We start from the raw sequence: 13,220 nt of genomic DNA, 5'->3' as shown, positions 1-13,220 counted from the left end.
CGACCAGTGAAGTGTGATGTGCTGGCATCCTAAGATTCAGAAAGATCCGGAGGTGATGTTGTGTTCAAGGCCCACTCATGGCAGCAGTAACTCTTTGGGTCCGTGAGCATGGGTTTGTTTACACAGTCAGCTTGTGCTCTTTCTTGGCCTCCAGTTTCCACAGAAGGTTCCCTCTCTCTGTTTCGGCACGTTGAGTCTCCCTCAGCAAAAAATCTTCCTTTGTATACTCTGGTTCATGAAGGTACTCCTTGTCTCCACAGTTGATGGTATTTCATTTTTGCTGTCATAATCACTCATTTAATTTTCTTGTATTCATTGTCTCTTAGGTTTAGGGTTAGGCTTAGGGAATGCACTAAGAGCATTTAATGTTTTTGTGTTTTGATTTGATATAATTTATGTACATCAATTACCACGTATCATAAGTTTTAGATTGACTTAAAACCCAAGTAAATAATCTTTACTGTAATACTGTAAGCCAAGGTAGCATCTTCTAACTGCCATCTCAAAAACGAACAAACTCCGGACGTTCTCTCTGGAGACCACTGTTCATTTCCATGTGAATTGTCATTACATTTCATTAGTAATGCCGGCACCGGCCTTTTAACCATACCACAAGTTAGGACTAAAACACACGGGGAGGCGGCATTTAATTATTATGGCCCCCGATTGTGGAACAGCCTGCCGGAGAACCTCAGAGCTGCAGAGACTGTTGATGTTTTTAAAAAGAGGCTCAAGACTCATCTTTTTAATCAGGCCTTTAACTGATCTCTTTACTTATCTATTTTAAATTCCTCTTATAACCGATTTATCCATCTATTATCTATTTTTTATTTATTTTTTATATTCTTACCCTTCCTCTTTTTACGTTCTTATCTCATTTAACCTTTATCTTTTGTTATTTTAGTTAGCCTATAGGTTTTAGTTTTGATGCATTTTATGTCTCTGTTTTAGATCATTCTTACCTAGCTACTAACTCAATTTTATGAGCTAAATAGCTTTTTGTTGGGTGGGAGGGTTGGGTTTTCTCTTTTCTTTTTGTTTTCTGTTTGGATCTTTGTTGTTTTTAACCTCTGTGAGGCACTTAATTTAAGCCAAATAATGATTTTTTTTTTTTTGCTAAACCTAACCATGTGTTTATGTTGCCTATAATCCTAAGAAAGTAAACCTAAAATAAGTTTTTTACCAAGATTATTAAGTTTATTTTGAAAAGAGACTGTATTCATTTAACAAACAGAAACTGTGTATTTCCAGTGAAAACAGAAGTTTATTTTAAAAAGACACAATGCATGTAACAAGTGGGATTTGACACACCATTCCTGATCGTCCAAAACCCAACACTGAGGTGGTGCCTAGAGGGTCATTCTTCGATGTAAACGGCCACTGATGAAGCGTTGATAATTTTCAAGTTGGGAGAATGTATTGCCTCCAATGTTTCCAAGTGGTATAATTGTTGGTTCTGAATGTGCAAAGACAACCAGATTGTTTTCCATCCCCCCTGAAAACCTAGCAACTACCACAGTTACGTTGATGTTCAACTGTCCACCATATCCACTACTTGGGAGAGTTACTTCAGATAACTTACACTGATAATCTTTGGTAACTATGGTTAGATACTGATTGCTACCGGGGAAAGCAAAAGTTTTCTGTCTCTTTCTGTTTTGGTTGCACAATAGTTGATGCACTTTGTGTCGAAAATTGAGACTTCATTTTCCCAGGAGATTGTAACTGGTGGCAGACAGACTTGCAGGGTAAAGACGAGACTATAGGGAATCAATCCAAATGTGGATGGTTTCATTATTCTATAAAGGACTGCAGAAGAAATACCTGCACACCAATTCAACTGAGCTGGACAGCCACAAAAATGGTAGTCAGGCTTCTGCTCCTCAGAGTTGATCTCATCTAATTAGAGGCCGTTTACACATCGCCGGCTATTTTCATAAATGGACATTTCACCGTCTCCGTTTTCAAAAAGATCTTCGTTTACACTTACCCGTGTATATATACACAAGAGCATGCCAAACCTGTAGGTGGCAGTGTAACGAGAAGCTCAAGCCTTCCATGTATCCATTGTCACCATAGCAACATAGGTCGCACTTTTTACACAGGCGCAAGTTACTGTGACGTGGGCTGCCTATAACTCCGTTTATCTGCGTTTATCTCAGTTTACATGCAAACGTGCAACCGGAGTTTTCCAAAATCTCCACTCTGGCCGGAGTTTTTAGAAAGACTCGTTTTCAGAGGAGAAATCTCCATTTGCGTGTAAACGAAGGGCACAAACGAAGGAAGATGTCTCCGTTTATCAAAATCACCGTGTACGTGTAAACGGCCTCTTAGTACCAGCTGACTGATTCATCACACCTGGTTGTAATCTGTCTGTGACTATCTGTTCTGTGAAGCACTCATATCATGATAATAGTCAAGGACTGAAATGTTTGCTGCTTTTTTTATCACTTTACATTATTATTTTTTGCACTCTGAGCACTTTTTTTCTTTTGTGTATGGATGTTCTGAAAAAAAACGACATTTTTTGGCATTGATCTCAGCCTGTGAACCATTATGTTGCTGTCCAACCCAGCTGCTTAGTGTGCGGGTATTTCTTCTGCCATCCTCTCTTGATTGTCCATTGTACTGATGCACCCAAGATAAACTTTTTTGTTGCCCTAAATAGGCTCAGTTTCACAGCAGCCCTAAGACATTATTCTTTTGCCATTACCTTGTGCAATCCACATTTACTTCATAATTCTAAGTTAAAGAAAAGAGCATGTCTAATTCCACTTTAGGGGAGAGTGGTGTTATGTATGTGCAGTCCCTTTACCATTTTTATCAAAGTAAAAATGAAAAACAAGCAATTTGGATAGATATGGCAAAATGTGTATAGATTATCTATTTCTGCTATTTGAATACACTGTGTTGATGTTACATGATGAAGATGGGTCTTAAAGTTAACAGGTTGCAGCTTTGCTACATGGCAAAATGTTTTTCTGGCTGTTGCTAGCTAGTTTAGTTCAGTCAAAAGGCCACCATGGTGTACCACACAGGGTATACTGGTGAGTGTTATAATCCAGAAATGGAATAACTGGAGTCAGAATGAAACAAAAGTAAGCATAAGTTGATGTAACCTTTTTTTAATAACCATTCTAGGTGAGAAACCTCAATATGTACTTTTATATATTTTATATATGTTTTTTATAAAACATTGCCAAAATCAAAGGTATAGTGTCTAAACCTGACTTGGAGAGACTGATCCATGCATTTGTCTCTAGTAGGTTAGACTACTGTAACAGCCTGCTCACTGGCCTCTCCAAACGGGCCGTAAGACAGCTGCAGTACATCCAGAATGCTGCTGCTCGGGTCCTGACCAGAACCAGGAAGTACGAGCACATTAGTCCTGTGCTCAGGTCTCTACACTGGCTTCCTGTGGCTCAGAGAATAGACTTTAAAGCAGCTCTGCTTGTGTACAAGTCTCTCCACGGCCTAGCACCAAAGTACATCTCTGACATGTTAGTGCCATATGAACCATCTCGGACTCTGAGAACTTCAGGGACCGGCCTCCTGCTGGTGCCCAGAGTCAGGACTAAACATGGGGAATCAGGATTCCAGTTTTATGCAGCTAAAATCTGGAACAGTCTTTCTGAAGATGTGAGACAGGCCTCTACTCTGACAATGTTCAAATCTAGGCTCAAAACAGCTCTATTTCACTGCGCATATGACTGAAAGGATCTTATCTGCACTCTTCTCTTTTAAAGTTCATTTTATAATTATTATTTATGTTTTTATTTTGTATTGTGATTTTAATGCATTTTCTTGTTCTGAAAAGCACTTTGAATTACTTTGTGTACGAATTGTGCTCTACAAATAAACTTGCCTTGCCTTGCCTTATACTGTATATTCTATTATTTCATTGTCCAACACAGCAAATACAGTACTATAGACAAGGATTCTGAACAGTCCTTTGCAGCTTGGAGCAAATTTTACAAACTAGTTGCTGAACACATTTTGGGTCAATGATAACTAGTATTGAGATTTTTTATTTTTGTTTTTGAGTGCTGCTTTCCCAGTGCATACGTTTCTGTCCCTTCAGCAGAGCACCTGACTCACTCAGGGGAAATGCACCTGTGTGGTATTTCACATCATGAAAGATTACTTGGGTAGTTTTATCTTTGAAGCAGAAATAAGTCATTCCAGATTTGAGTTTTTAGAGGCACATGCTGAAGTGTTCACATGATTTCACAGAGACACATGGGTGATTTTGACATCTGTATATCCCAAACAAAGCTTCTGGCGTGTTCCTTTGATCAACCCTCAACAGCACCCTGAGTTTTTATTTCCTCTTTGTCCACAATATGCTCCAGAGAAAAACATCAGACAAGTTACAGTAAAGGGCAGGAGAAACAGAAGAATGGGGTTAGAACAGACTGACAGTGTAACCAAAGGAAAAATGTAGCAGGAGACGGGGGACATGTGTAGTCCCTGGAGAACTGAGCGGACTGACAGTTCACTGAGGGTTTGATGGATGAGGCAGTAGGGAGAGTTGGCTGAGGATATGGGTGCTCTTTGGCTTGCCCATTGTTCCAGAGTTGCTGTTGCTCTTCAGTGAAGATTCAACCCTGCCGGTGCCCTGTGCTGTCATCTCCCAGGCAATACAGAAGTCAAGGGTTTTTATTGAAGATTTATGATAACTGAGGGAGTCGTGGTGGATCAAAGGGCTATGGTGTTATGGGTTGTACTCAGTATTGTAGGTCTGAGCAAAATGTGACATATTTCAGGCTACACTTTTGAAATCTTATCTTGCATTTTTCTGTGTGTCCCATAGTTGTGTTAATTTTGAAGTAAAAATAATTACAGATTCAGCTGTCATCTGATGTAGAGTCAAGGACAGGTGTTTCAAATCAGAGTTCTTGGGGCAATCAAACCACCGCAACTAGAAACAGAGTTCATAGAGTGGCCATTCATAGTCAAGAAGCACAATGTGGTTTTGCCAAGTAAAACATGCTCCTGGATCAACATCCCACATCATGTTCCAGGACCAACATTGTGATCAACCAGTCAGAGCCCTCAGTGTACTGCCCCTGTGCTTCTTTCAAAGTTCCTTTGTGCATCCTTAGAGCTAAGCTAGTTTACCAAATTGAAGTTAATACAATTGAACAAAATCCTCTAACACTGAACAAAATCTTGTAACGTACAGCAGGGTTAGTGAGTTAGCTTGCTAACTAGGTATGCTATGCTAACAAGTAAGTTTGCCAATAGGCTAAGATATTCTTCATTGGCATTAAGAGTAAGGATAATGTCATTTTACAGTTGCAAAGACAGATGAAGGACACATTTTTTTCCTCATTTTTAATAACCTATTCAAAACTTGCTAATGTTGGTCCAGGACCATCACTGCCATATTGACCCCGGATTATTTGTTTGTTGATCTGGAACCATTACCCTCATCATGTTTATCCTGCATAATTTTTTTTGATCCAGGGACATCATTGCAATGTTGATCCTGAATAAAATGTTGATCCAGAACCATCACTGCTATGTAAATGTCTACATAAACAAATTATCCACATTCAGCATGATGATGATGATAGTCTAGGATAAACCTCCATCCAGGATCAACATGGAAAAAAAGGAGGGAATATTATTTGCAGCCAAAAATGCTATTATCCTTACTCTTTATTCTTGTCTATTGGCACGTTTACTCATTAGCATAGCCAACCTAGTTAGCAAGCAACTTCAACTTCAGTTTGGAAAACTAGCTTAGCTTAGATGAAGCACAAGGGAATTCTGAGAGAAGCACAGGAGCAGCACACTGATGATGTCAGAGGGCTGTAATTCGTTGACTGCAATGCTGGTCCTGGAATGCAATGTGGGATGTTGATCCGGGAGCATGTCCTTAAAAAAATCACATTAACAAGGGCCTGCAACATTATCACGGCCACATGAAGAACCAGGAGGTTCCAGAAGTTGTTACTGTTCTCTCTCTATTTCTATGTGCAGACTGACTGATTGCATTGAGAACCCTGATTTGACACATCTGACCTTGACACTATTTATGTTAGTGAGACGGTGGTTGACTGTTACTCTGAAGAAGGCAGTTTGCTAAAAACACTTATTTCTAGAATCTGGACTAAAAAATGTAGATTGCAGTTGTGTCCTGATTAATGTCAGTCTGTGAACTGGCACCTTAATAGCTGTGAGTTTTCCCAGTTCTTCCTGTAAATACAAGAAATTATGCCCCTAATTAGAAGATATAGCTACAAAAAAACTGTCACAGCACTGAACAAGAAGATCTCTGTTGGTATTTTCTCCTGTTACACCTGATGTCATCATTATTGTATCAGTTTTCAGGGACACCTTCCCAAACTCAACTAATCATCTTATGCTGGTTCCAATTCCAGCACTGGTGAGAAATCCACTTTTCAAACTGTGGTGGCAATCCAGCCTCACTCCACAACCTCTCCCTCTCCCTCCAACTATTTTCCTCTTCTCTCTGCTAAATGGAGCTAATGTCGGACTCTATTAGTTAACATTTGGATTTAGTGGGGCATCCAGGTGGCTGAGTGCAGAAAATCTCCACTCTCCACCTGTCACTTAAAAATGAATAAAATATTATGGGAGCCTGGCATGACAACTCTACTTATGAAAATTATTTTTGCATAGCACGGCTGACCTCAGCGTGCTCATCTTCTCCTCCCCAGAGAACGGTTCTGTTTTAGGTGCACATTTCAATTTGTTCTTGAGAGTAGGAAAGGTTTAATGACAGTGCAATGGGTTGAAACACAATTATTTAAATCTAATGTATAGTAAAAATGCTAGTGATTTATTTGCGTTAACTAATGATGACGTAAATGTTGATTGCACAATGTAATGGCTAAAGAATATTGCAGTCTGGCGTCATTCACAGTTTATACTTAGACTTTCAAAAAGTAATACACTATAATGTGTATATGTAGGTGGTGGTGATCCAAGATGGCGGACAGCACATTTTTTTCAGTCCTCCAATCCATCAAATATCTGCCATAAAGTTTGCCATCCAGTGATAACTTGATGTTATACAACACTTTTGTGGTATCATCTATCACGTGGCCATTTTGGAAGATTGGCACTCTGTTTTGTTTTTTATTGGAACAATTAAGCGAGATGTCAACAAGACGAGAAGTTTTGACAAGTGCTGAATTCCTCATGTATAGCCGAAAGATAGATTAAGGTCTTAGTTGGGAAATTTAATTTCATTTCAAACCTTTATTTATTCTCGAAGGACATTGAGGTTTCCCTCATTTCCAATGTGAATGGCCTTGGATTTGCTGAATGTCCACCAAGACAGAGCAGAGTAATGTGTTGCAGTGTTGAAGCAGGCCTTAGAGGAGATACAAGAGCTTAATTCCAGACAAGAGTTTCTTAGAAAGGAAATTCAAGATCTCAGGGGTCTAAATGAGATCTTCAAGCAACAACTTTCTGAAGCAAGTGCAGAAAGTAAAAGACCCCAAATGGCAACTGCAACAGAGCAGTATAGCCTGGTGAAGACAGCTGTAGCCCATCAGCAACATGCACTTGAAACAAAGACAGGGAGAGAAACTTTATCTTTAGATATAGTGGCAGAGAGAAAGGAGAGAAAAGCTGGGAAAAGGATGCAACTGATGCTGAAGACATAGTGAAGAGACAAGAGAGGCATGGGAAACCACCTCAGCCTTTGCTGGTTATTACTAATATCATAACCGAGTGTTGCAAAATGCCAGAAGGTTGATGGACTCTACTTAGGATGAGCACAGAAAGGTTTACAAAGGAAAGAAGGATCTACACCCTGCACTCTGTAGGGAATGGAAGCGACTGTTTGATTTTGCAAATGCAGATAGGGCTGCTCATGTAAATACTCAGTGTACCATCCCAGTGGACTACAAGAAGCACGCTGTAACTACAGATGGGGAGATGTCTGTAGGTTTGTGTCACTGTTCAGCAACTGGATCCAAACATATAAGACTTGGGTTGTGGATATCAGTGGGCTGAGTAATAAACTGGAAATCATAAATGTGATACAGTGGCTGAGGGACCATGATGTAGTGATGCTGACAGAAACCATAAGAGCTAATGTGACCCATGCCCCTGGATTCATACCTGCTGTAGCCATAAACCAAAGTAGTCAGAGAGGCATTGTTGTACTGTTTAAACATGACACATATAACGACATCACTGTAACAGATATGTTGGCTCAAGAGAAAATGTGGTTTCAACAACAGAGTGATCCAAGTGTTACGTTTGGTGGGACCTATATACCACCATCTGATTACCTCTTTTCAGAAATCCAGGCCAGAGCTCAGGACAGCACCAAGGGCTATGTGGTTGTTGACATGAACACTAGGTGCGGTAAAAAGGTATCAGTAAAATAACTAACTTTATAACCCACATAACTGTAACAGGGGGCTGTGATCACATGACCTATGAGCTGCGGGCTATTGGGCACATGGGAGGAAGTCAGGTAATATAATAATAATATAAAGTAGATAGGTAGATAGATAGATAGATAGATAGATAGACAGATATACGTAGATATAGATATAAAGCAGTGGTTCCCACTTGGTGGCTTGCAGTCCAAAAGTGGGTTGCAGGTCCATTCCGAATGGACCACAAGTGGTTCGCCAATGTGTCAAGCTTGTAAATAACACATTTCATTTTTAGTACAGAGAATTTTTGGCTTGAAGCGCCATTTCCCGTTGTTGAGTAAGTGACTAATGGACAGCTACTTGAAAGAATCAGCAAACTAGCTCAATGACATGGCCAAACGCAAGTATACTGCCAAATTTTTTAAACCGTGTGGACCTTAAACTAATAACTAAGGAGAAATCTGGACCCTGTGGCTGGACCAGTTGAGAACCACTGGTATAAAGAGCAACCAATTCCACGCAGTTAGGAGGTAAAGGATGAATGGGTCAAACAAACACGGGACTTTGACCCATGAGATCAGTCTTCATGCCTCATGAATCTAATAGTCAAAACAAAGTTTTTTGTTTTATATTAATACGTATGTAATGTCACGTCACGTGATGACACCCAAATATGATTTTTTTTCCTAAACCTAAACTAACCTAACCAGTAGAGGCGCTAATAAAAAATAAATATATCATACGTTTGTTGTACGAAGATACATTGGATAATGACACAAGTAACGTGTAGATTGGTTACCTATGAGCCTCGCTTTCACTTTGTAATTCTGTATCAACAGGTAAAATCTCCCAGGAAATTTAGGCTATAAGAAAGTGCATCAATCATTGTGCAACCAAAACAGGAAGAGGACAGTACTTTTGTGACCCCCGGTAGCTATTAGCTATCCCCAGTTACCAAAGAGTACCAATGTAAGTTCTTTGCAATTACTATCCCCAGTAGTGGAAATGGGGGACAATGGAAATCAAAGAAGGGTGGAGACAAAAACAGAGCTAAAAGGACAACGGAAATTTATCTTTAAATTTTTTAATAGGGCCAGAAACATGACTTCAAATGAATGCTAATTTTGCTTCAGGTCTGCAGGATGTGTAAATTGGCAGCTGTTTTATAACACAATCAATGTTAACAGATTTCCCATCAATTATGCAGGCTATTTTTTGTGTGTGATACATCTGTTTAATCTCCATCCATGATTTGGTTTCATTTTTTAATCTATTTATTTATTTTTTGTGCAATACACTCTAGAACAATATAGTGTACATCAACAGCACACTTAAAAATCAGGGGTAGCCTCTTGACTGTGCAAGTGACATTTGCATAAGCTGCACTGAATTAGTGTGGTATCAAGGTATTAAGACATAGCTGCCCACACACCCATGTCATATATCATCAGTTTCATGCTCTGCTGCCCCTACTGGCTGGAGGCCCCAACTACACTAATGTTATGGCCATTAAAACTGTGAGTGCAGCAACACACTGAAACCCAAACAGGCTGCCAATCTGCTTGGCTCTGTCATCCAAGAAAGATTAATCCTCCATTTTGTTCTCAGGGCACAGCACTCCCTGCAAAGCGATGTGACATAAAGCAGAGTCTGTGCTTATGTTTGCTGTAGTAATTCCTTTTAATCATTCTTCATTATTGTCTACTCTCTTCCCCTATTTTCATTATTTCTTCCCCTCTCTCATTACCTTCCTCTGTGCCTTTGTGTTGCCTCTGAGAGCTTTACGGAGGAGACGTGGGTTTATGGCGCTCCTGTGTGTGAACAATTTCACAGAATTAACAATTGAAGTGTTTCACAACCAGTGCAATAAAATGGGATTGTTAAAAGCAAATTAACACTCAGTCTCTCTCTCTCTCCACCTCTTTCACTTCTTTCCATTTGCATCAGCTCTTTCTCTACATTTTATCCCTCCTACATTTTCCCTCTCACCTTCTGTCTCTCTCTTGGTCCATTTCATTTTACCTCCATCAGCACTTTTTGCTTCTCCCTTTGTAACGCCTTTCCCACCGTGGCACCTTTTTCTTGCAGCGATAAGATGTTTCGACTTTGTGAAAGGAGCCAGATTGGTTAATTTGCCACATCTGGCCTCGTAAAGTTATTGCAATAAAGTCTCTTTCTGTTTAAAAATGCAGTGAACACACGGCCACCCCTCTGCCTCTCTGCCTCCTTCCCTCCTCTGCCTCATGGATGACAGTTCCTATTATCTCCTGGATAATAAGTTGCACAGATTAGCCATGGGGGCAGATGGAGGAGCAGGGATATGGCACACTGTATGTGTGCTTGTTTGTGTGTGTGTGTCCCTGTCTGTGTTTGTCACTGTCTATCTGCCCATGGATTTCTGTTTAGCTGTGTGTGTGTGTGTGTGTGTGTGTGTGTGTTTGGCTGTTAATGTTTGCCTGTTTGTCTGAGCGTGCTTGTCTTTGTCTGTATTCATGGATTTCCATCCAGCTGTGTGTGTCTGTCTGCATTGTGTCTGTCTGCATGCCAGCATGTGTGTTTGTGTCTTAATATGTGTGTGTGTGCCTGCACTGGAACACACTAGAGGAGGAGTTGATGGGCTAAGTGCCATTACCAGATAATTACGGCTAAAAGTCTCCATGCTAACGAGGACGGCTCATCATCATGGTGCTGGCAGACAGGGAGGCCACAAAAAAACATCTGCAATTCAGATTAGGAGCACACTTAGGAGCATGTGTGTGTGTTCATTCTATATCGCTCTCCTGCTATGTTCCCTCTTCTTCTATGTGTGTGTGTGTGTTTAGTACTTGTATGATGAGGGGATTACTGTTATTCACATTTTGAATAAGAGGCCAGCCTCTGAGTGTGTGTTTGCATGTGTGCGGGTGTATATCACACAAATATGAATGCTGTATATCAGTGTAATTGGCTGGCACAGGAGCCCAGTGTGAGTTGAGTTTGAGGGCATCCATACACAGCCTAAAGTGGATGCCTGTAATGGGCTCACTCTTCACTCCCTGTGATGGGCTTATTCCTTTCCTAAATGGTGTCTGTGGCACACAGAGGCAGCCAGCAACAGGAACATAAACGTGTAAGGTGCAATTACACAAAAAACACCAAAACAAATATTTTACTCCTTTGTGCTGCTGATGTTATTTTTTGCATATGTATGTGAGAAATAAATTTAATTAAACGTTCTACCTGCTGGGACAGGTGAGGGTGTTCAGACCCAGAAGTACCACAAATCTGATTTGCAGCCTGCCTGTTAAGCCTTCATCTTTACAATCCCCTGGCTTCCAAACAGTAGCTGATGAGGAGAGAACAACATCATTTTTACTCATTATCCTCTCTTCTACAATCCTCCGTGAATGGGAATACTAAGAGTATGCAAAGGGAAATACAAAATTGTCTCCAATGTGTGTGTGTTTCTGCGTCCACATGTTTATGCATGTACATGCACACCAGTGTGTATTGTGTGTATATAATTACTGCAGCCAGAACAACTCAAAAGCAGCCCTAACACATCATCCACTTCAGTTAAGAGCAAATCACTCTCCTCCTCTCAGTTTGTGATTAACCGCCATCTGTTTCCTGTAAAAAACAAATTTCCAGTCTGCTTTAATCAATCAAGTCATTCCAATAAAGTTTTTTTTTTAAATCATTGTAAAATATTATTTGTGTGAATAGTGTGTTTATGAAGAATAGTAATGGCAATAAACTTAATGTAGAGACATGCTCTAATTCTTAAATTACCGTAGTATACAGGAGCTGGTCCAGTGCCGCGCTGCTGGCTCAATATGTGTTTTATACCAAGTGTCTTACAGCTGCATCTGGTGTGTTCACACTTTGATATGGATGATAAAGGAACATAAAAGAAACAGACAGAATTTGAGAGTTTACAAGATTTCAACATTGCAAAAATGATCATACTAAACTGCACACTCTATAGACTCTATAGACTTTAATATGGTCTTAATTGGGCCTAATAGCTACTGTTTTTATACCATGTTAGTGAGTGAACTGTGGTTGGTTTAAATTTTCTATCTCTGTCTCAATTCCCCTTCATAGCTTTGAAGCAGATTCTTAAAAGAGCACAAAGCTACTTTTGTCATTAGTAGAAATAGACAATGTTCTGTACAGAGAAGCCCCACTCTTTTATCTTTGACTGATAACAGGTGTATTTTTACATGAACATTTTATCCAGTGTAACTTTAAAATCTGGTAAATCTGTGACACTCAATTGAGCAAATAACAGCGCAATTTCTCAGCTCTAATTAATAACATAAAAAGTCAGCCAAAACTGAGTCCTCAATATGCACAGGCAACTGCCAGAACAAAAGACATACTTGATAAAGAAGGATACCAAGTCTATTGATAGCAGGTGTTTCCATTCAGACGTAGTCCCCAAGGATATCAAGCAGTTAACATGGCATAATGATCAAGGTTATTAAATGATAGGCACTCCTAATTGTCCATTATGCTGGCTACCCTGAAAATAAAGAACTCAGTGCTTTAGAGAGGACTGATGTGTTAAAGCAGCAATTATGCTCATACTGTATGTTCATTCAGAAACATTTGTCATGTGCCATCAAGATCATCATCTTAGTGAGAGGCCAAACACCTGTTGCCCTGATATATTTGCTGCATGAGTTGTAACGCTAACATTGCTGCACCTCCGGCACAAATTCCGGTTGTGTGTGCAATTAAAAAGCTCCATACTGGTAGAAAACCTCAAGCAGTGACTCCTGCATTCACTGGGCAACTTTAGCTTAAACTTTTAAACTACTTTTTCGATGTTGCATCCTCCTTCAGCTCAAAAGAGTTTAAATTTTA

This window comes from Epinephelus lanceolatus, chromosome 6 (assembly GCF_041903045.1).
Source record: "Epinephelus lanceolatus isolate andai-2023 chromosome 6, ASM4190304v1, whole genome shotgun sequence".
Taxonomy (NCBI): Eukaryota; Metazoa; Chordata; class Actinopteri; order Perciformes; family Serranidae; genus Epinephelus; species Epinephelus lanceolatus.
This window is presented reverse-complemented; position numbering follows the sequence as displayed.